This window comes from Ranitomeya imitator, chromosome 6, assembly GCF_032444005.1.
Source record: "Ranitomeya imitator isolate aRanImi1 chromosome 6, aRanImi1.pri, whole genome shotgun sequence".
Lineage (NCBI taxonomy): Eukaryota > Metazoa > Chordata > Amphibia > Anura > Dendrobatidae > Ranitomeya > Ranitomeya imitator.
Window position 1 is genome coordinate 326,421,750 of NC_091287.1, and position 21,695 is coordinate 326,443,444.

General features: G+C 46.5%; 1 protein-coding gene across 1 annotated transcript in view; it reads right to left on the bottom strand.

Moving 5' to 3' along the window:
- LOC138642587 (thiopurine S-methyltransferase-like) overlaps positions 1–12,625 on the bottom strand; it is a 101,347-nt gene extending 88,722 nt beyond the window's left edge. Inside the window, exon 1 of the mRNA XM_069730843.1 lies at positions 12,486–12,625. The gene's annotated coding sequence lies outside the window, so the exon portion shown is untranslated. The remainder of the gene's footprint in view (positions 1–12,485) is intronic.
- Between the last annotated feature and the right edge of the window lie 9,070 nt (positions 12,626–21,695).

Consider the following 21,695-nt stretch of genomic DNA (forward strand, 5'->3'; position numbering starts at 1 on the left):
ATTTCAAAAGTCACTACTTCCCTTCTGAGCCCCCACGTGTGCCCAAACAGTGGTTTACCCCCACACATGGGGTATCAGCGTACTCAGGAGAAACTGGACAACAACTTTTGTGGTCCAATTTCTCCTGAAACCCTTGGGAAAATAAAAAATTCTGGGCTAAAAAATTATTTTTGAGGAAAGAAAACGTATTTATTATTTTCACGGCTCTGCGTTATAAACTTCTGTAAAGCACTTGGGGGTTGAAAGTGCTCACCACACATCTAGATAAGTTCCTTTGGGGGTCTAGTTTCCAAAATGGGGTCACTTGTGGGGGGTTTCTACTGTTTAGGCACACCAGGGGCTCTGCAAACGCAACGTGACGCCCGTAGAGCATTCCATCAAAGTCTGCATTTCAAAACGTCACTACTTCACTTCCGAGCCCCAGCATGTGCCTAAACAGTGGTTTACCCCCACATATGGGGTATCAGCGTACTCAGGAGAAACTGGACAACAACTTTTGGGGTCAAATTTCTCCTGTTACCCTTGGGAAAATAAAAAATTGCGGGCTAAAATTCATTTTTGAGAAAATAATTTTTTTATTTTATTTTCATGGCTCTGCGTTATAAACTTCTGTGAAGCACTTGAGGGTTCAAAGTGCTCACTACACATCTAGATTAGTTCCTTTGGGGGTCTAGTTTCCAAAATGGGGTAATTTGTGGGGGATCTCCAATGTTTAGGCACACAGGGGCTCTCCAAACGCGACATGGTGTCCGCTAATGATTGGAGATAATTTTCCATTTAAAAAGCCAAATGGCGTGCCTTCCCTTCTGAGCCCTGCCGTGCGCCCAAACAGTGGTTTACCCCCACATATGGGGTATCTGCATACTCAGGACAAACTGGACAACAACATTTGTGGCCCAATTTCTCCTATTACCATTGGCAAAATAGGAAATTCCAGGCTAAAAAATCATTTTTGAGAAAAGAAAAATTATTTTTTATTTTCATGGCTCTGCATTATAAACTTCTGTGAAGCACCTGGGGGTTTAAAGTGCTCAGTATGCATCTAGGTAAGTTCCTTGGGGGGTCTAGTTTCCAAAATGGGGTCACTTGTGGGGGAGCTCCATTGCATAGGCACACAGGGGCTCTCCAAATGCGACATGGTGTCCGCTAACAATTGGAGCTAATTTTCCATTCAAAAAGTTAAAAGGCACGCCTTCCCTTCCGAGCCCTGCCGTGCGCCCAAACAGTGGTTTACCCCCACATATGAGGTATCGGCGTACTCGGGAGAAATTGCTCAACAAATTTTAGGATCCATTTTATCCTGTTGCCCATGTGAAAATGAAAAAATTGAGGCGAAAATAAATTTTTTGTGAAAAAAAAGTACTTTTTCATTTTTACGGATCAATTTGTGAAGCACCTGAGGGTTTAAAGTGCTCACTAGGCATCTAGATAAGTTCCTTGGGGGGTCCAGTTTCCAAAATGGGGTCACTTGTGGGGGAGCTCCAATGTTTAAGCACACAGGGTCTCTCCAAACGCGACATGGTGTCCGCTAACGATGGAGATAATTTTTCATTCAAAAAGTCAAATGGCGCTCCTTCCCTTCCAAGCGCTGCCGTGCGCCCAAACAGTGGTTTACCCCCACATATGAGGTATCAGCGTACTCAGGACAAATTGGACAACAACTTACGTGGTTCAGTTTCTCCTTTTACCATTGGGAAAATAAAAAAATTGTTGCTGAAAAATCATTTTTGTGACTAAAAAGTTAAATGTTCATTTTTTCCTTCCATGTTGCTTCTGCTGCTGTGAAGCACCTGAAGGGTTAATAAACTTCTTGAATGTGGTTTTGTGCACCTTGAGGGGTGCAGTTTTTAGAATGGTGTCACTTTTGGGTATTTTCAGCCATATAGACCCCTCAAACTGACTTCAAATGTGAGGTGGTCCCTAAAAAAAATGGTTTTGTAAATTTCGTTGTAAAAATGAGAAATCGCTGGTCAAATTTTAACCCTTATAACTTCCTAGCAAAAAAAAATTTTGTTTCCAAAATTGTGCTGATGTAAAGTAGACGTGTGGGAAATGTTATTTATTAACTATTTTGTGTCACATAACTCTCTGGTTTAACAGAATAAAAATTCAAAATGTGAAAATTGCGAAATTTTCAAAATTTTCGCCAAATTTCCGTTTTTATCACAAATAAACACAGAATTTATTGACCTAAATTTACCACTAACATGAAGCCCAATATGTCACGAAAAAACAATCTCAGAACCGCTAGGATCCATTGAAGCGTTCCTGAGTTATTACCTCATGAAGGGACACTGGTCAGAATTGCAAAAAACGGCAAGGTCTTTAAGGTCAAAATAGGCTGGGTCATGAAGGGGTTAATGAAGCAGATGGAGGCACTGTGGACGCCAACTGACCTGTGATCCGGCGGTGTCTTTTTAGGATTGCATAAAAGTGCCGTCGACCACAGTCTTAGGCACTTCTGAAAAGAAGGACACCGCTGAACAGAGGCCAGACTGAGTCCAGAGTAACTCAGATGCCTCATTATAGTGAATGGATCCCCTCGGGGGTTACATCTGAATCACGTCACTCGGAGTTTTAGATGGAAACCCCAATGTAAGTGCTCAGCGTAGAGTGCCGGATAAATGTGATCCCAAACATTATGTACAATGTTCCCAATAAAAGCTTCAACTCAATCCACAAAAAAAAGCATGTCCCCGCTCAGATCTGTCATCTGTTAATGGAAATATAGGTGGCTTCCACATTACTGGTAGCACAAAGGCTCTGGGAAAGCGAAATGGCTCCTCACCCACCAAAAGAAACTCAGCAAATTCTCTGCCTCAAATCCAAATACCCCATCCCTTCTGAGCCCCAACGTATACATAAACCATATATTGCATCCACGATTGGCATTTCTGAAGCGATGAGAGCCTGCTAACTTACGGGTGCATGCCTCCAGAAGCACGGGATGGGCATAACGTACTGGTGACTGCAACATACTGGTCACTACAATGGCAGTTTGAAATTTACACTCGCCAACAGTTATTGTGGTTGTTTCTGGAAAATACCCATGAAGTGAAAATCGTCACTACAACTGTAGATAAATTCCCCAAGGGGTATAGTTTCCCTAATGGGGTCACTTGAGGGGGGATTCTGCTCTTTTAGCAATTAAGGGCTCTGTATATGGAGTCCACAAACTATTCGAAGAAAATCTGCGCTCCAGGAGGAAAATAGCGCTCAGTCACTCCCAAATCTCTCTGTATGGCTAATTAGTACTGTACAGCTACACATAGGGTATAGCCACGTTCAGTAGAAATTCTGGGAAAAAATTTGGTGCCATTTGTACCCACTTCTTGTGTGAAACTCTAAAATCTTTTGCCAAACAAAATTTTGGTGGTAAAAATGTAGCTATTTTTTCTTCACTGCCCAATGGTATAAAATTCTGTGACACACCCATGGTGCCAATATGATCACTGCACCCCTAGATGAATTCATTGAGAGGTGTAGTTTGTACAATGAAGTCACTTATGGGGGGGGGGTCTGCTGTTCTGCCACCTCATGGGCTCTCCGAGTGGGTCATGGCACCTGAAAGCCATAACAGTAAAATCTGGCGCTCCTTGCCTTCTGAGCTTTGCACTGTGCCTGAAAAATATTTCCCGAATACATGTAGGGTATTGGTGAGCTCTGGAAAAATGGACTTCAGTTTGTTGTAAAAAAAAAATTCCTTTCAGCCCTTAGAAAAATTAAAATCTTGGGGTAAAACAACATTTCATTGGTAAAAAACGGTAATTAGTTCTTACCGGTAATTGTATTTCCAGGAATCCACCTGACAGCACCATTGGAGGACGTCCTTCTTACCCTCAGTGGGACAGGAACAACAAGCAGTTAAAAGGACCCTCCCCACTCCACCCACCAGTGATTTTCTAAGGCCATGTTCACACCATCCTTTTTTTCATGCGGAATCGCCGCGATTTTCCCGCTGCGGGTCCGCAGCTGTTTTCCATGCAGGGTACATTACAATGTACCCTATGGAAAACAGGAACTGCTGTGCCCACATTGCGGAAAATCGCGAAAAAAGCCGCGCTGAATAGCCGCGGTAAAAAAGAAGTACCATGTCACTTCTTTTTGCGGAACTGCAGCGGTTCTGCACCCATAGACCTCCATTGTGAGGTCAAACCCGCAGTAAAACCCGCAGATGAAAAATATATCTGCGGGTTTTACTGCGGTTTGTGGTGCAGAACCACTGCAGTGTGGCTGCCCCCCGTGCCCCAATCCCACCCCCCCATGCTCCGATGCCCCCCTCCGTGCCCTCATCTCCCCCCCTTATACTTACCCGGCCTCCCGGTGTCCGTCCGGCCGTCTTCTCCCTGGGCGCCGCCATCTTGCAAAATGGCGGGCGCATGCGCAGTGCGCCCGCCGAATCTACCGGCCGGCAGATTCGTTCCAAAGTGCATTTTGATCACTGAGATATAACCTATCTCAGTGATCAAAATAAAAAAAATAGTAAATGACCCCCCCCCCCCCTTTGCCACCCCCATAGGTAGGGACAATAAAAAAATTAAGAATTTTTTTTTTTCCACTAAGGTTAGAATAGGGTTAGGGGTAGGGTTAGGGGTAGGGTATTTTCAGCCATTTTAACCCTAAAAAACTTCATAGAAAACACACAGACTCTGCATAGAAAACTGCATAAAAAAACGCATCCAAAAAAAGGACCTGCGTTTTCTGCCAAGAGCTGCGGTTTTTAGTCCTGAAATAAAGGGAGGGAAATCAGGAACGTGTGAACATAGCCTTAGTACCACATCTGGATGGATGCAAAAAGAGTTTAACAACAGTTAAACACCAATGTTACATCACATTAGTCAATAGTATAAACTTGCAGTGGGAGGGAACTAGTAGTGCTGTCAGGTGGATTCCTGGAAATACAATTACCGGTAAGAACTAATTACCCTTTTCCAGTTCACCACCTGACAGCACTATTGGAGAAATACCAAAGGATGTTTAACTAGGGTGGGACTACTGCATGTAATACTTTTCTACCAAAAGCTAACTGATCTGATGCGACATCTAATTTATAGTGTCTAGCAAAGGTAGAAAGACTGGTCCAAGTCGCCGCCCTACAGATTTCCTCAGCTGAGGCTCCCCCTTCTCCGCCCATGATGTAGAGATAGCTCGGGTTGAATGGGCCCTAAGAGTATCAGGGGGATCTTTCCCTTGGTCTGTATATGCTAGGTTTATCATGGTTTTGATCCACCTAGCAATGGTTGATTTTGCTGCCTTACAACCCCTATTTGGGCCACCGTACTGTACGAACAAGTTAGTGTCCTGTCTCCAACTTTCCGTCGCCCCCAGGTATTTTAGAACAGTCTCCCTAACGTCAAGGTTATGGTAGACCCCTTCCTTTGTGTTTCTAGGGTGTTGGCAGAATGAAGGAAGGATTATCTCCTGATTTATATTGGTTGAGGACACTACCTTTGGGAGGAAAGCTGGGTTAAGGGTACCGTCACACTGAAACGACGCTGCAGCGATACGACAACGATGTCAATCGCTGCAGCGTCGCTGTTTGGTTGCTGGAGAGCTGTCACACAGACAGCTCTCCAGCGACCAACGATCCCGAAGTCTCCTGGTAACCAGGGTAAACATCGGGTTACTAAGCGCAGGGCCGCGCTTAGTAACCCGATGTTTACCCTGGTTACCAGCGTAAACGTAAAAAAAAAAAACCACTACATACTTACATTCCGTGTCTTTCCTCCGGCGCTGTGCTTTCCTCTGCACTGTCAGCGCCGGTCAGCCGTAAAGCAGAGCAGTGACGTCACCGCTGTGCTTTCTGGCTGGCCGGCGCTGACACAGGATGCAGGAGGAGTGCAGAGAAGCAGAGCGCCGGGGACAGACAGCTGAAGGTAAGTATGTGGCGTTTGTTTTTTTTACGTTTACGCTGGTAACCAGGGTAAACATCGGGTTACTAAGCGCGGCCCTGCGCTTAGTAACCCGATGTTTACCCTGGTTACCAGTGAAGACATCGCTGAATCGGCGTCACACACACGCCGATTCAGCGATGTCAGCGGGAGATCCAGCGACGAAATAAAGTTTCAGACGATCTGCTACGACGTACGATTCTCAGCGGGGTACCTGATCGCAGTAGCGTGTCAGACACAGCGAGATCGTAACGATATCGCTGGAACGTCACGGATCGTGCCGTCCTAGCGATCAAAGTGCCACTGTGTGACGGTACCCTAAGTCTTAAGACTATCCTGTTGTCAAAGATCTGAAGATATGGGTTCTGAGTGGAAAGAGCCTGCATCTCCCCCAGCCTTTTAGCTGATGTGATGGCAATCAGGAAGGCAGTTTTAAAGGAGAGATTGGCTATGCTCATATCTTCTGATAACAAGTACGGGGTTTTCAACAGGGTATTAAGGACCAGGTTTAGGTCCCAAGGAGGAGTTAATTTTCTCACAAGTGGTCTCATTCTCTCTGTGTGGCCCTGGAAAATCTTGCTATCCAAGGATGGGAGGCTAGTGACGTATCAAAAAAAGACACTAAGCGCTGCAATCTGTACTTTTAAAGTACTAGGCCGGAGGCCCTTCTCAAATCCGAGTTGCAGGAAGTCGAGGATTCTGGGAATGTCTGGTTTTGAAGTATCCACAGGAACCTCTCCCAGAAAAGAACAATACCGCTTCCAGATTTTGTTGTAAATCGCCGAAGTCACCGGCTTTCTGCTTGCCTGGAGTGTGGTAATGACATCTTCTGACAGGCCTCTGGATCTTAAGGTTTGCCGCTTAGGATCCAAGCAGATAGGTGAAGAGAGTCTGGGTTCTTGTGGAACACCGGCCCTTGTAGTAGAAGGTCCTGCCTGTTCGGTAATATGATTGGTCTCTCTGTTGACATTCTGGATAGTAGAGAGAACCAGCTCCTTTTTGGCCAAAAAGGAACCACTAGGATTACGGTTGCTCTCTCGTCTCATATCTTCCTGAGTGTCTTCGGTATCAGAGGAAGAGGTGGGAACGCGTACAGGAGACCTTCTCCCCAATACTGAGACAAGGCGTCTACTGCAGTGGCTCCGTCTAAAGGATTGAGCGAGAAAAATGCTCTGGTCTTTGTATTTGACCTGGTGGCGAAAAGATCCACCTGAGGTGTTCCCCATTTCTGGCACAGACTGCTGAATACTTCTGGGTTCAGCTCCCATTCTCCGGGATGTAGATGTTCTGCTCAAGAAATCTGCTACTTGATTCTTGGCGCCTTCTAGGTGAACTGCCGAGATGGATTTGACGGATTTCTCTGCCCATCTGAAAATCTGGTCCGCTAGGTGTTGCAGTGGTGGATGCTTCGGACCTCCTTGGTGTCTTAGAAATGCCACTGCTGTGACATTGTCGGACAGTATCCTTACGTGTCTGCCCCTGACCTGTGACTGGGCCAGGTACAACACCTTCCAGATCACATACAGCTCCCTGAAATTTGATGATCTTGCGGCAATCTGAGGAGTCCATTCTCCCTGATAGTATGTCCTTTCTATATGACCGCCCCATCCGTATTGACTGGCGTCTGTGGTAACCGTAACACAGGGATCGAGTATCCATGGAACTCCCTCTCTCAGGTTTTCCGGTGTGGTCCACCAGGTTAGGGATCTCTTTACTGACGGAGACACAATCATCTTCTTGTCTAGGGAACTCTGTTTCCTGTTCTAAGATCCCAAGACCTCTCTCTGTAATTCCCGCGAGTGGAATTGGCTCCATTTCACACAGGGTATGCATGCGGTCATAAAGCCCAGAATCCTCATTACCTCTCTTATGGAGGGGGTACGCTCATACTGGATAATAATGCAGTCTGCTCATCACCCACAATTTTAGCTGTGCACGACTTGCATAGTGGCTTCCGCCAATTTTCCGGAAACTTAGCAGCACATATAGGTCATTTATGTTTCCCCGATTTCTTTCTTTCGGATGTGGGGATAGGAGGCTCTACCTAGAATAGAATACATAGTACATTTTGTAGATAGGGACGTAGGGGGAGGGGTGAGCATTGTGGTATGACTTAGTATAGCCTACTCACGTGCCCCTGAAGCTGGTCAGTCCCCTCAGGTCTGGCAGTTTCCTCCATAGTGAGGACAAATTACCATATAGCCGTGTGTTCCTTGTGTCAGGATGGCCAGCGGTATAAAGACCCCCATAAAGCGCTTATATAGGTTTTACCTGGTTGATCCTGCCCTCCTTACCGCATCCATGCGGTTGACCATGCTGAAAGGCCTCTTTTGAGGCCGGCGCTGGCGTCCCCCTGTCCGGCGCTCGTCGCAACCGGAAGTGACGCGGCCGTCAGCCGGAAGTGACGCGGCCGCAGGTCCTGGAGCCAGCAGCTGCTACCGCACTGAGAGTGCTTGCCGGAAATGGACGCGGCCGGATGCTGGGATCGGCCACAGTCTGGAGATGACCCCCGTATACACCCCGAGCAAACAGGCGTCCGGACCGAGCGCCCCCAGTACGGAGGAACGGATCCGATCCCCAGGAGCAGCGCTACACTGGGGAGGCTGAGGGACCCCGCATCGCAGGTATCAGCCGCAGATATCTTGCGGCGGGGAAGGGAAAGGCTGGATGATCCCCACCATCTGCACAGCACCATTGGAGGAAAAGCTTGCCGTTCCTATCCACAGTGGGACAGGAAAAACACTGGTGGGTGGAGTGGGGAGGGTCCTTTTAACCGCTTGTTGTTCCTGTCCCACTGAGGGTAAGAAGGACGTCCTCCAATCGTGCTGTCAGGTGGTGAACTGGAAAAGTAATTTATTCTTTCTTCAGCGCTCAGTGGTACAAAATTCTGTGAAGCACATGTGGTGTTAATATGATCACTGCACCACTAGATGAATTCATTAGGGAGTGTAAAATGAGTTCACATATAGGGGGTTTCTGTTGTTCTGGCACCTCAGGGGCTCTGCCAAAGTGACATGGCACCCTCAATCCATTCCAGCAAAAGCTGAACTCCAATATGGCGCCTCTTCCCTTCTAAGCTTTGCACTGTGCCTCAAAAGTATTATTATCCCACATACGGGGTATCGGCGTACAAGAGAAATTGCACCCTTATGAAAATGCAAAATTTGGAGCCAAAATAAAATTTTTGTAAGGAGAATGTGATATTATCTTCACGGCTCAACAATATAAACTTCTGTGAAGCACTAAGGGGTTCAAAGTGCTCGTCACACATCTAGATAAGTTTCTTGGGGGTTCTAGTTTCCAAAATGGGGTCACTTGTGGGGGGATTCCACTGATTAGGCACATCAGGGACTCTCCAAATGGGACATGGCGTCCCATCTCAATTCCAGCCAAATTTGAGTTGAAAAAGCCAAACAGTGCCCCTTCCCTTCTGAGGTCTGTGGTGCGCCCAAACAGTGGTTCCCCCCCACATATGGTGTATCAACGTACTCAAGACAAATTGCACAACTTTTGGGGTCCATTTTCTCCAGTTACCCTTGGAAATAAAAAATTGGATCTGAAGCAAATTTTTAGCGAAAGTTAAATTTTCATTTTTTTAACCCCTTAAAGACCAGAGGTATTTTTTGGTTTTGCATTTTCATTTTTTGCTCCCTTCTCAGAGCCATAACTTTTTTATTTTTTTAGTCAATATGGCCATGTGAAGGCTTGTTTCTTGCGGGACAAGTTGTAGTTTTGAACAACACCATTGGTTTTTAACATATCAAGCACTGGAAAACGGGAAAAAAATTCCAAGTGTGGTGAAATTGCAAAAAAGTGCAATCCCAGAGTTGTTTGTTTGGCTTTTTTTTACTAGGTTCACTAAAATGCTAAAACTGACCTGCCATTATGATTCTCCAGGTCATTACGAGTTCATAGACACCAAACATGTCTAGGTTCTTTATCTAAGTGGAGAAAAAAAAATTGAAACTCTTGTTAAAAAAAAAATTGCGCCATTTTCCAATACCCGTAGCATCTTTATTTTTCGTGATCTCGGGTTGGGTGAGGGCTTATTTTTTGCATGCCGAGCTGACGATTTTAATGATACCATATTTGTACAGATACGTTGTTTGATCGCCCGTTATTGCATTTTAATGTAATGTCGTGGCAACTAAAAATAACGTAATTCTGCCGTTTTGACTTTTTCTTGCTACGTCGTTTAATGATCAGGTTAATCCTTATTATTGATAGAACGGGCAATCTGAACGCGGCGATACCAAATATTTGTAGGTTTGATTTTTATTCTTTTATTTTGAATGGGGCGAAAAGGGGGTGATTTGAACTTTTTTTTTACATTTTAAATTTTTTTTTTTTTACTTTTGGCATGCTTCAATAGTCTGCAATAACCTGATGATCAGATCACTTGCGTGTAGCAGAATTACTCACTTGCTATGTGCGCCGACTACCGGGCGGCACTCACAGCAAGTCGGCAGTGACAACCATGGAGGTCTCCAGGAAACTTCTGGTTGTCATACCAACCCACCGGTGACCAGCGATCACGTGACGAGGGTCACCGATGGTCAGCGCTTGACAGTGGCATTAAACTGGTTAATAGCCACAGGTGGATCGCAATTACACCAGCGGCTATTACAGGCATGTCACCTGTTCAAAACAGCTGACTTGTGCCGGGAAAGATGTGGGCTCACTGCTGGAGCCCACATCAAAGGGAGGGAGTCCAACATCAGTGTATATTTAAGCCCGATGTCGGAAAGGGGTTAAGGTACCGTCACACATAACGATATCGTTAACGATATTGTTGCAACGTCACGCTTTTGGTGACGTAGCAACGATCCCGCTAACGATCTTGTTATGTGTGACAGCGACCAATGGTTAGGCACTTGCTGGGAGATCGTTGGGGAATGATCAGGACCATTTTTTGGTCGCTGATCACCCGCTGTCATTGCTGGATCGGCGTGTGTGACGCCGATCCAGCGATGTGTTCACTTGTAACCATGATAAATATCGGGTTACTAAGCGCAAGGCCGCACTTAGTAACCCGATATTAACCCTGGTTACCATTGTAAAAGTAAAAAAAAAAAAAAAAAAACACTACATACTCACATTCTGATGTTTGTCACGTCCCGCGGCGTCCACTGTGTCAGCGCCGGCCGTAAAGCAGAGCACAGCGGTGAAGTCACCGCTGTTACTGCCGGCGCTGACACAGTCAGTGCAGGGAAACTCTCGGCAGCAGCGCGTGCATTAGCAGCGCTCTTGCTGAAAGCAGTTTTAACCCTGTGGACGCCGGCGGGGGACGTGACAGACATCAGAATGTGAGTAGTGGTTTTTTTTACTTTTACAATGGTAACTAGGGTAAATATCGGGTTACTAAGCGCGGCCCTGCACTTAGTAACCCGATGTTTACCCTGGTCACCCGGGTGCTGCAGGGGGACTTCTGCATCGATGGTCGCTGGAGAGCTGTGTGACAGCTCCCACACAACGACTTACCAACGATCACGGCCAGGTTGTATCGTTGGTCGTGATCGTTGGTAAGTCGTTTAGTGTAACTAAAGCTTTAAACATTCCAAATATTTCTGTGACGCACCTGAAGGGTTAATAAACCTCTTGAATGTGGTTTTGAGTGCAGTTTTTAGAATGGTGTCACACTTGGGTATTTTCTATCATATAGACCCCTCAAAGTGACTTCAAATGTGATGTGGTCCCTAAAAGAAAAATGGTGTTGTAAAAATTTGAAATCGCTGGTCAACTTTTAACCCTTATAACTTCCTAAGAAAAAAAAAATTGGGGTTCCAAATTTGTGCTGATGTAAAGTAGACATGTGGGAAATATTATATTATGGGATTATGTTATGTCATATTTTCTGTGACATATCTCTGTGATTTAAGAGCATGACAATTTTAACCAAATTTATTTTTTTCTTCACAAATAAACACAAGTCACATCATACAAATGTTACCACTATGATGAAGTACAATATGTCACGAGAAAACATGGTCAGAATCATCAGGATCCGTTGAAGCGTTCCAGAGTTATAACCTCATAAAGGGACAGTGGTCAGAATTGTAAAAATTGGCTCCGTCATTAACGGGCAAACCACCCTTGGGGGTAAAGGGGTTTAACAATAGGGGGGTTCGTTATAGCAGATCCCACCAGTTCACCGCTAAAAACACAATGACACAAAAAAACCCTATGGTGGGATTGAGGGTTTCACTATTTCACCACCCTTGGATTTTTTTTCATGGCTTTCAGTACAATGGTAAAACGAGCAATGAGCAGTGTGCAAGGTGCAACCTATCCTGCAAAACCATCATTACAAAAGTTATGTCTCACGGAAGAGAGAGTGAAAAATAAACAGCAGAAAGACAGAAGTGAAAGTTGGTGGCAGTGGGAAGGGGTTAAGGAGCCTGTGCCTTGTACACGTGTGACTCTGGACCGCCCCTTCAAGACTAGTGTGCGCCGTTATCACCTCACATTGTCAGTCTGCGCTGCACCCTGCTGTGCACCTACAGGGAGGGGGGCACCAGCCCTTCAAGGGACGGACCATGAAAGCCTGCAGCCCGGAGACCACCCGTCCGCCACCAGCACACCCAGCCCGCTCACCTCAGCCACTGACTAACGTGACGTGACGAAGCCAGCCGCTTAGAATGGAGTAGGTGACGTCACCGGAAGGGGCGGAGCTTCCTCATGCCAGTGCCGACCTGCTAGCAGGAAGCAGCGTACAGCTGAGGCTGCTGGAGACATGGGACTTGTGATCCTGAGAGGACTCTGAGGGGCTACAGCATGGGGCAATGAGGACATAGCCAAGCAGTGGTCTGACGATGTATATTGGGGGCAAAGAAACGTGGATGATGTTACTATATGGCATACCTCCCAACTTTTGAGGAAGGGAAAGAGGGACAAAGTTAGCGGCGTGCGCAGCCGCAAATTTTAGCCACACCTCTGACCACACCCATTTCACAACTAGTCACGCCCCAACCACACCCATTTAGAACTTCTGATCACTGTTTCATAAATAATAATTATAAACAAAAAAATATGGCCACACAGTGCTCCATACTGTATAATGGCCCCACATGATGCTCCATACTGTATAATGGCTGCACATGATGGTCCATACTGTATAATGGCCCCACATGATGCTCCATACTGTATAATGGCCCCACATGATGCTCCATACTGTATAATGGCCACACATGATGCTCCATACTGTATAATGGCCACACATGATGCTCCATACTGTATAATGGCCACACAGTGCTCCATACTGTATAATGGCCACACAGTGCTCCATACTGTATAATGGCCACACAGTGCTCCATACTGTATAACGGCCACACATGATGCTCCATACTGTATAATGACCGCACATGATGCTCCATACTGTATAATGACCGCACATGATGCTCCATACTGTATAATAGCCGCACATGATGCTCCATACTGTATAATGGCCACACATGACGCTCCATACTGTATAATGACCGCACATGATGCTCCATACTGTATAACGGCCACACATGATGCTCCATACTGTATAATGACCGCACATGATGCTCCATACTGTATAACGGCCACACATGATGCTCCATACTGTATAATGACCGCACATGATGCTCCATACTGTATAACGGCCACACATGATGCTCCATACTGTATAATGGCCGCACATGATGCTCCATACTGTATAATGGCCACACATGATGCTCCATACTGTATAATGGCCCCACATGATGCTCCATACTGTATAATGGCCGCACATGATGCTCCATACTGTATAATGGCCACACATGATGCTCCATACTGTATAATGGCCACACATAACGCTCCATACTGTATAATGGCCCCAAATGATGCTGTGTACAGTGTTCTGGCCTCACGTGATGCTCCATACAGTATAATGGGCCTACATGATGCTGCATACTATATAATGGCCACACATGATGCTCCATACTGTATTATGGCCCCAAATGATGCTGTGTACAGTGCACTGGCCCCACGTTATGCTCCATACAGTATAATGGCCACACATGACGCTCCATACTGTATAATGGCCACAAATGATGCTGCGTACAGTGTTCTGGCCTCACGTGATGCTCCATACAGTATAATGGGCCCACATGATGCTGCATACTGTATAATGGCACACATGATGCTCCATATTGTATAATGGCTCCACATGATGCTCCATACTGTATAATGGCCACACATGATGCTCCATACTGTATAATGGCCACACACGATGCTCCATACTGTATAATGGCCACACATAATGCTCCATACTGTATAATGGCCACATGATGCTCCATACTGTATAATGGCTACACATGATGCTCCATACTGTATAATGGCTACACATGATGCTCCATACTGTATAATGTCCACATGATGCTCCATACTGTATAATAGTCCCACATGATGCTTCGTACTGTATAATGGCCACACATGATGCTGCGTACTGTATAATGGCCACACATGATTCTCCATAATGTATAATGGCCATACATGATGCTCCTTACTGTATAATGGCCACACATGATGTTCCTTACTGTATAATGGCCACACATGATGCTCCTCACTGTATAATGGCCCCACATTATGCTGCATACAGTATACTTGCCCCACGTGATGGTCCATACAGTATAATGGCCCCCCACACAATGCTCCATACAGTATAATGGCCCCACACAATGCTGGGTACAGTATAATGGCCACACATGGTTACCCCACCCCCATCATTGCCTTCTCCATCACTACACACACACACCTTTCACCACCCACCCTCGCAGTAGCCGGCAGCTTCCACTCCCACGGCGCTGAATGGTGTCATCCCGTCGCTGCAGCTGTGATACGCCACTGATAAAGACCTCTCCGTGTCTCCTGTGCCAGTCAGTGTCAGAGCGAGGAGCAATATCTGCTCCGATCCGACACAGCCAGTGTCCGCTCTGTACACCTCGTACACACACGACTCCGCTCCATACACCTTGCACATGCGGCTCTGCTCCGTACACCTCGTACACATGCGACTCCGCTCCATACACCTCGTACACACACGACTCTGCTCCATACACTTTGCACATGCGGCTCCGCTCCGTACACCTCGTACACCTCATACACACACGGCTCCTCTCCATCTCGTACACACACGGCTCCGCTCCGTATACCTCGAACACACATGGCTCCGCTCCATACACCTCGTACACACACAACTGCACTCCATACACCTTGCACATGTGGCTCCGCTCCGTACAACTCGTACACACACGCCTTCGCTCCGTACACTTCATACACACACGGCTTCACTCCGTACACCTCGTACACACGGCTCCACTCCGTACACCTCATACACACACGGCTCCACTCCGTACACCTCATACGCACACAACTGCGCTCCATACACCTCATACACACACAACTGCGCTCCATACACCTTGCACACACACGGCTCCGCTCTGCACACCTCGTACACACACGGCTCCACTCCGTACACCTCGTACACACACGACTGTGCTCCATACACCTCGTACACACACGACTGCGCTCCATACACCTTGCACATGTGGCTCAGCTCCGTACACCTCGTACACACGGCTCCACTCTGTACACCTCGTACACACATGGCTCCACTCCGTACACACACGACTGCGCTCCATACACCTTGCACATGCGGCTCCACTCCGTACACCTCGTACACACACGGCTCCGCTCCGTACACCTCGTACACACACGGCTCCGCTCCGTACACCTCGTACACACACGGCTCCGCTCCGTACACCTCGTACACACACGGCTCCGCTCCGTACACCTCGTACACACACGGCTCCGCTCCGTACACCTCGTACACACACGGCTCCGCTCCGTACACCTCGTACACGGCTCCACTCCGTATGCCTCGTACACACACGGCTCCACTCCGTACGCTTCGTACACACACAGCTCCGCTCCGTATATCTTGCACACACACGGCTCCGCTCCATACACCTCATACACACACGGCTCCTATCCATACATCTCGTACACACACGGCACCACTCCGTACACCTCGTACACACACGGCTCCGCTCCATAAACATTGCACACGATGCTCCGCTCCATATACTTTGTACACACATGGCTCTGCTCCGCACACCTCGTACACACACGACTCCGCTCCATACACCTTGCACATGCGGCTCTGCTCCGTACACCTCGTACACATGCGACTCCGCTCCATACACCTCGTACACACACGACTGCTCCACACACCTTTCACACTCTGCTCCGATCCCCACACCTTCTACACACATGGCTCCGCTCCGTACACATCTTACACACACGACTCCGCTCCATACACCTTTCACACGCTGCTCCGATGCATACACCTCATACACACACGGCTCTGCTACATCCACACTGTAAACACCTCCTGACCTCACACTTAGGTCAACGTCACACTAGCGAGTTTTACGGACTTATGAGAGGTGCAGAAAATACGGATTGCATACGGTACAATGATTCTCTATGGCCCAGCTCCTATCTGCCGTATTTTACTGATCCGTATTATACGGTCTTCCACGGCCGTAGAAAATCGCAGCATGCTGCGTTTGTCAGCGTATTGCGCAAAAAAAAATCGCCAATGAATGTCTATGGGGGCGAGAAAAATACGGATTACACACGGACCAACAGTGTGACTTGCGAGAAATGCGCAGCGGTGTTCTAGAAAAAAGCCGGCAATTCAGTGCGGTGTACAGTAAAATCACACTGACAGGTTAGAATAGAATAGCTAAAATAAATGTCTACACATAGAATAGGGGTATATATCTATATATATAATTGTCTAAGGGTTTTTCTGTCTGTCTGTCTTTCTGTCTGTCTGTCTGTCCTGGAAATCCCACGTCTCTGATTGGTCGAGGCCGCCAGGCCTCCACCAATCAGCGACGGGCACAGCATGGCGACGATGATGTCATAAAAATGACAGAAAAAAGACTCGCACATCCAAACTAGTGTGAATAGGTGCATACCAGGAGCAGCTACCTCCATACATAAATATACAAAAAAGGTTGCACTCTATCGTGCAAAAGCATGTCTAATATGAAATATATGAAATATGAATAGCAAAATGGCTTTTGAACATTAGGAAAATATTTAAGAGACGCTTTGCACAGAATTTGATATAATCAAATAGTGTGAGCCCATCAACCAATCGTCAAGGTGGTCTCATAAAACTGATGGGTCCCTGATCTCCCTGTCCAAATGTGAACACTTACCGAAGGCCAATGTCTGTATGCCTGGGTGAATGTGTGAACACTTACCGAAGGCCAATGTCTGTATGCCTGGGTGAATGTGTCCACATTCACCCAGGCATACAGACATTGGCCTTCGGTAAGTGTTCACATTTGGACAGGGAGATCAGGGACCCATCAGTTTTATGAGACCACCTTGACGATTGGTTGATGGGCTCACACTATTTGATTATATCAAATTCTGTGCAAAGCGTCTCTTAAATATTTTCCTAATGTTCAAAAGCCATTTTGCTATTCATATTTCATATATTTCATATTAGACATGCTTTTGCACGATAGAGTGCAACCTTTTTTGTATATTTATGTATGGAGGTAGCTGCTCCTGGTATGCACCTATTCACACTAGTTTGGATGTGCGAGTCTTTTTTCTGTCATTTCTATGTTAGCTGACTGACTGCGCACTCCTCCCATCACCATGTGGTTTTTAATTGCATCTCATCACACTTGGTCCCGGCCAACTCATATGTAGGCTTTGCTGAACAGAGGTGTCCACATTCACCCAGGCATACAGACATTGGCCTTCGGTAAGTGTTCACATTTGGACAGGGAGATCAGGGACCCATCAGTTTTATGAGACCACCTTAACGATTGGTTGATGGGCTCACACTATTTGATTATATCAAATTCTGTGCAAAGCGTCTCTTAAATATTTTCCTAATGTTCAAAAGCCATTTTGCTATTCATATTTCATATATTTCATATTAGACATGCTTTTGCACGATAAAGTGCAACCTTTTTTGTATATTGATGATGTCATAAAGGTTGCCTCGACCAATCAGCGACGGGCACAGTCTGCCGCGAATTCGCCTCGACCAATCAGCGACGGGCACAGTATCGACGTAGATGTCATAATGGTTGCCATGGCGATGATGATGTCATAAAGGTGGCCTCGACCAATCAGCGACGGGCACAGTCTGCCGTGAATTCTGGAATCATCATTGTCCATATACTACGGGGACATGCATATTCTAGAATATATGTCAGTGAGACACACACATATATATATATATACATATATATATATATATTTTAATATTTCATACAGCGCTAGATAGCAGAAAAGCCGGTAATTCAATTGCCGGCTTTTCCTATCTCCTTCTCAAACCCGACATGATATGAGACATGGTTTACATACAGTAAACCATCTCATATCCCTTCTTTCATTACATATTCCTCTTTAGTAATGTAAGAAGTGTCTTGGGGTAAAATTTGGGGGCTCTGGCTATTAAAGGGTTAAATCGCGGAAAAAATTGGCGTGGGCTCCCGCGCAATGTTCTCCGCCAGAGTGGGAAAGCCAGTGAATGAGGGCAGATATTAATAGCCTGGAGAGGGTCCATGGTTATCTGCCCCCAGCCACCCCAGAAAAGGCACATCTGGAAGATGCGCCTATTCTGGCACTTGGCCACTCTCTTCCCACTCCCGTGTAGCGGTGGGATATGGTAATGAAGGGTTAATGTCACCTTGCTATTGTAATTATGACATCTATCCATTATTAATCCAATAGTACGAAATGGTTAATAAAATACACACACACACATTATTACAAAGTATTTTAATGAAATAAAGACACAGGGTGTTTTAATATTTTATTATACTCTTAATCCACCTGAAGACCCTTGTCACCTGGAACAAAGTTAAAAAAAAAAAACAACAATATTCCATACCTTCCGTTGTTCAGTCTTGTGCCACGCTGTAAATCCATCTGAAGGGGTTAAATCATTTTACACCCAGGAGCTCTGCTAATGCATCTATGCTCCTGGCTGTAAAGACCAGGGGAATGAATGGAATGCAGGGGAATGACCTGTAGTTACCTCGAGTTGCGGTGATGCGCCCTCTGCTGGATGTCCTTACAATAGCAAGGTGACATTAACATTTTACAGATGTGCCTTTTCTGGGGTGGCTGGGGCAGATGTTTTTAGCCGGGGGAGGGGGGGGCAATAACCACGGACCCTTTCCAGGCTATTAATATCTGCCCTCAGTCACTGGCTTTCCCACTCTGGCGGAGAAAATTGCGCGGGAGCCCACGCCAATTTTTTCCGCGATTTAACCCTTTAATTTAATAGCTAGAGCCCCAAAATTTTACACCAAGACACTTCTTACATTACTAAAGAGGAATATGTAATAAAAGAAGGGATATGAGATGGTATACAGTGTGTAAACCATGTCTCATATCATGTCGGGTTTGAGAAGGTGATAGGAAAAGCCGGCAATTGAATTACAGGCTTTTGTTTATCTTGATTGAGAGGTACTTTGCCTTAATTTGCAAATTGGAACGCTAAAATAGTTACCGTCTTTAATAATGGGCTTCTGTAATACCGGAAAGAGGGAGGTAATTCCTTGTACCTATGTTTGCATGTTAATATACTAATGTTGAAAATGTTTAATTGAAAATGTTTAATAAAAACAGTTTGGAAAAAAAAAAAAAAAGAATTACAGGCTTTTCTGCTATCTAGCGCTGTTTGAAATATTAATATATATATATATAGTACATATATGTGTCTCACTGACATATATATATAGAGAGAGAGAGACAGTATATATGTTTTAACGAATATTTGAGACCATGGATCCATTGTATGTCCGTTTTGCAAACCTGCGAGAAATTCTCACAGTACGGATGCCATACGGATTACATATGGAGGATGACATGCACAAAATACGCTGACACATCCTGCCTACGGATGACATACGGATCACTATTTTGGTAACATTTCTGCGTATTACGGCCGTAAAAAAATGGACCGTATTTTCATACGCTGAGTGTGACGCCGGCCTTATGCTTACCCTCGTCCGGCGCCATGACAACCAGCAGAGTCCTGTACACGGAGGTCCTCCCGATCATGTGACCCCCTGACTTCTCCCTTCCTGTGACCTCATCACAGGTCCTGTGTGCACAGAGCAGCCAATATGTTGTGTGCTGCTCTGCGGGTGCAGGGACTCAGGGAGCTGACCGGGTGATATTACAAACCTCCCAACCAGTGCGGGACAACTAATGTCCCGCCCGGGATCGCGGGGCTGACTGTCAAAATCGGGACAGTCCCGCTGGATCCAGATGGTTGGGAGGTATGAATATGGGGCTGAAGTTACATGAATGAGGCTGCATGTGGAAGGTGAGGGTAAGGCAGGGTGCCCATTATCAGGAGCATGCAATTGCATGAACCATAGTCCTGGTTCGTTGCAGTAATGTTATTCTTCCACCAGGGGAGTGATGTTATGTCTGAATGCAATTAAGGAGATCTTCTGTCCAGGTATCACAACCAGTACACACACTTCACACTCCAGTTCACCAGGGGAAGCCATGCTTTTATCTATTAGGGCACTCCTCACACTTGGGTAAAACTGGTGGGTTGGGGAGGAAGTTAGTCAGAGGGAGAAAGGGACAGAAGCTGACTGGAGGGAGAAGGAGAGAGTCAGTGGGTCCTGACCGAGTTTAGCAGAGGCTGGCTGGGTTGGGTTCCAGCCAGCTCCAGACTGCGGCCTACGGAAGGAAGGTACATGGAGCTGCGCCTGCTCCACGTGCGGCAGCATCCTAAGAAAGGACACGGAAGGAATTGTGTTGCCATGAGTGTGCAACGAAGTCATAGCAACAGGAGTGAAACATCAGAGGGAGACCAGCTAGAAGCAAGCTGCCTCTTTCTGAAGCGCAGGGCCGGTAGCCAGAACACCGAGGGAGTAAAGAGCTCTATGCCGTTACTTCAGAGACTGGCAGGACAGTTAATTCCAAGTTAGCTGCCCGACCATTTACCCAGGAGGCAGAGTGGCAACTTGTGGGGGCCGGGGCGTCACTAGGGTCCCTATAAAAAGACTCAGGCCACCCGTCATACGGGTTTGTCCTATCCGTCAGGGGGACAGAGAGAAGAGACTTAACATCTATAATAGTTGTGAGGACCTTATCGAGTTGCTCAGCAGGGAGCTACTACAACGCCCAGGCGCTAGAGGAAGGCTATTGAATTCCACCTGGATAAGGGGACTCTGGATTTGCCTTCAGACCGGCCGGACTCTGCCTACTCTGTGGTCCCTACTCTGGACTGTGGATGCTGAAGCCTTCAGTAAAGGTAAAGAGACTGCAACCTTGTGTCCTCGTTATTCACTGCGCCTTGCATCATCCACCATCCACCATCTACACTCTGGGAAGCCCTGGGGATACACTTCACCTGTGGGAAGGTATACCATCTAGCTGCCATAACATCACCCCAGCGGACCCCTAAGCAGCGTCGGTCACCCTGACCGAATACCACAGGTGGCGTCACGAACATTATCCTATAAACTTTTGTCCTTTTATTGGATGCCCCTCAAAGGGCCACGGACCGGGTCTAGCCACCGTGACATCCCCACTGAGAACAGAAGGGCCCGGTACCGAGTTCCCCACAGCCCTTGGGGGCGATCCAAATGACAGTCTATTGGTCAAAATACGCAGCTTAGCTACAGAAATTGACATTCTGCAGCTCGTAAGCTCACATTGCTGGGGAATTTATGCAGCTTTTAGTAGAAGCTCAGCGGGCATGGATTTTCTAATGTAGAATGCAGTGCA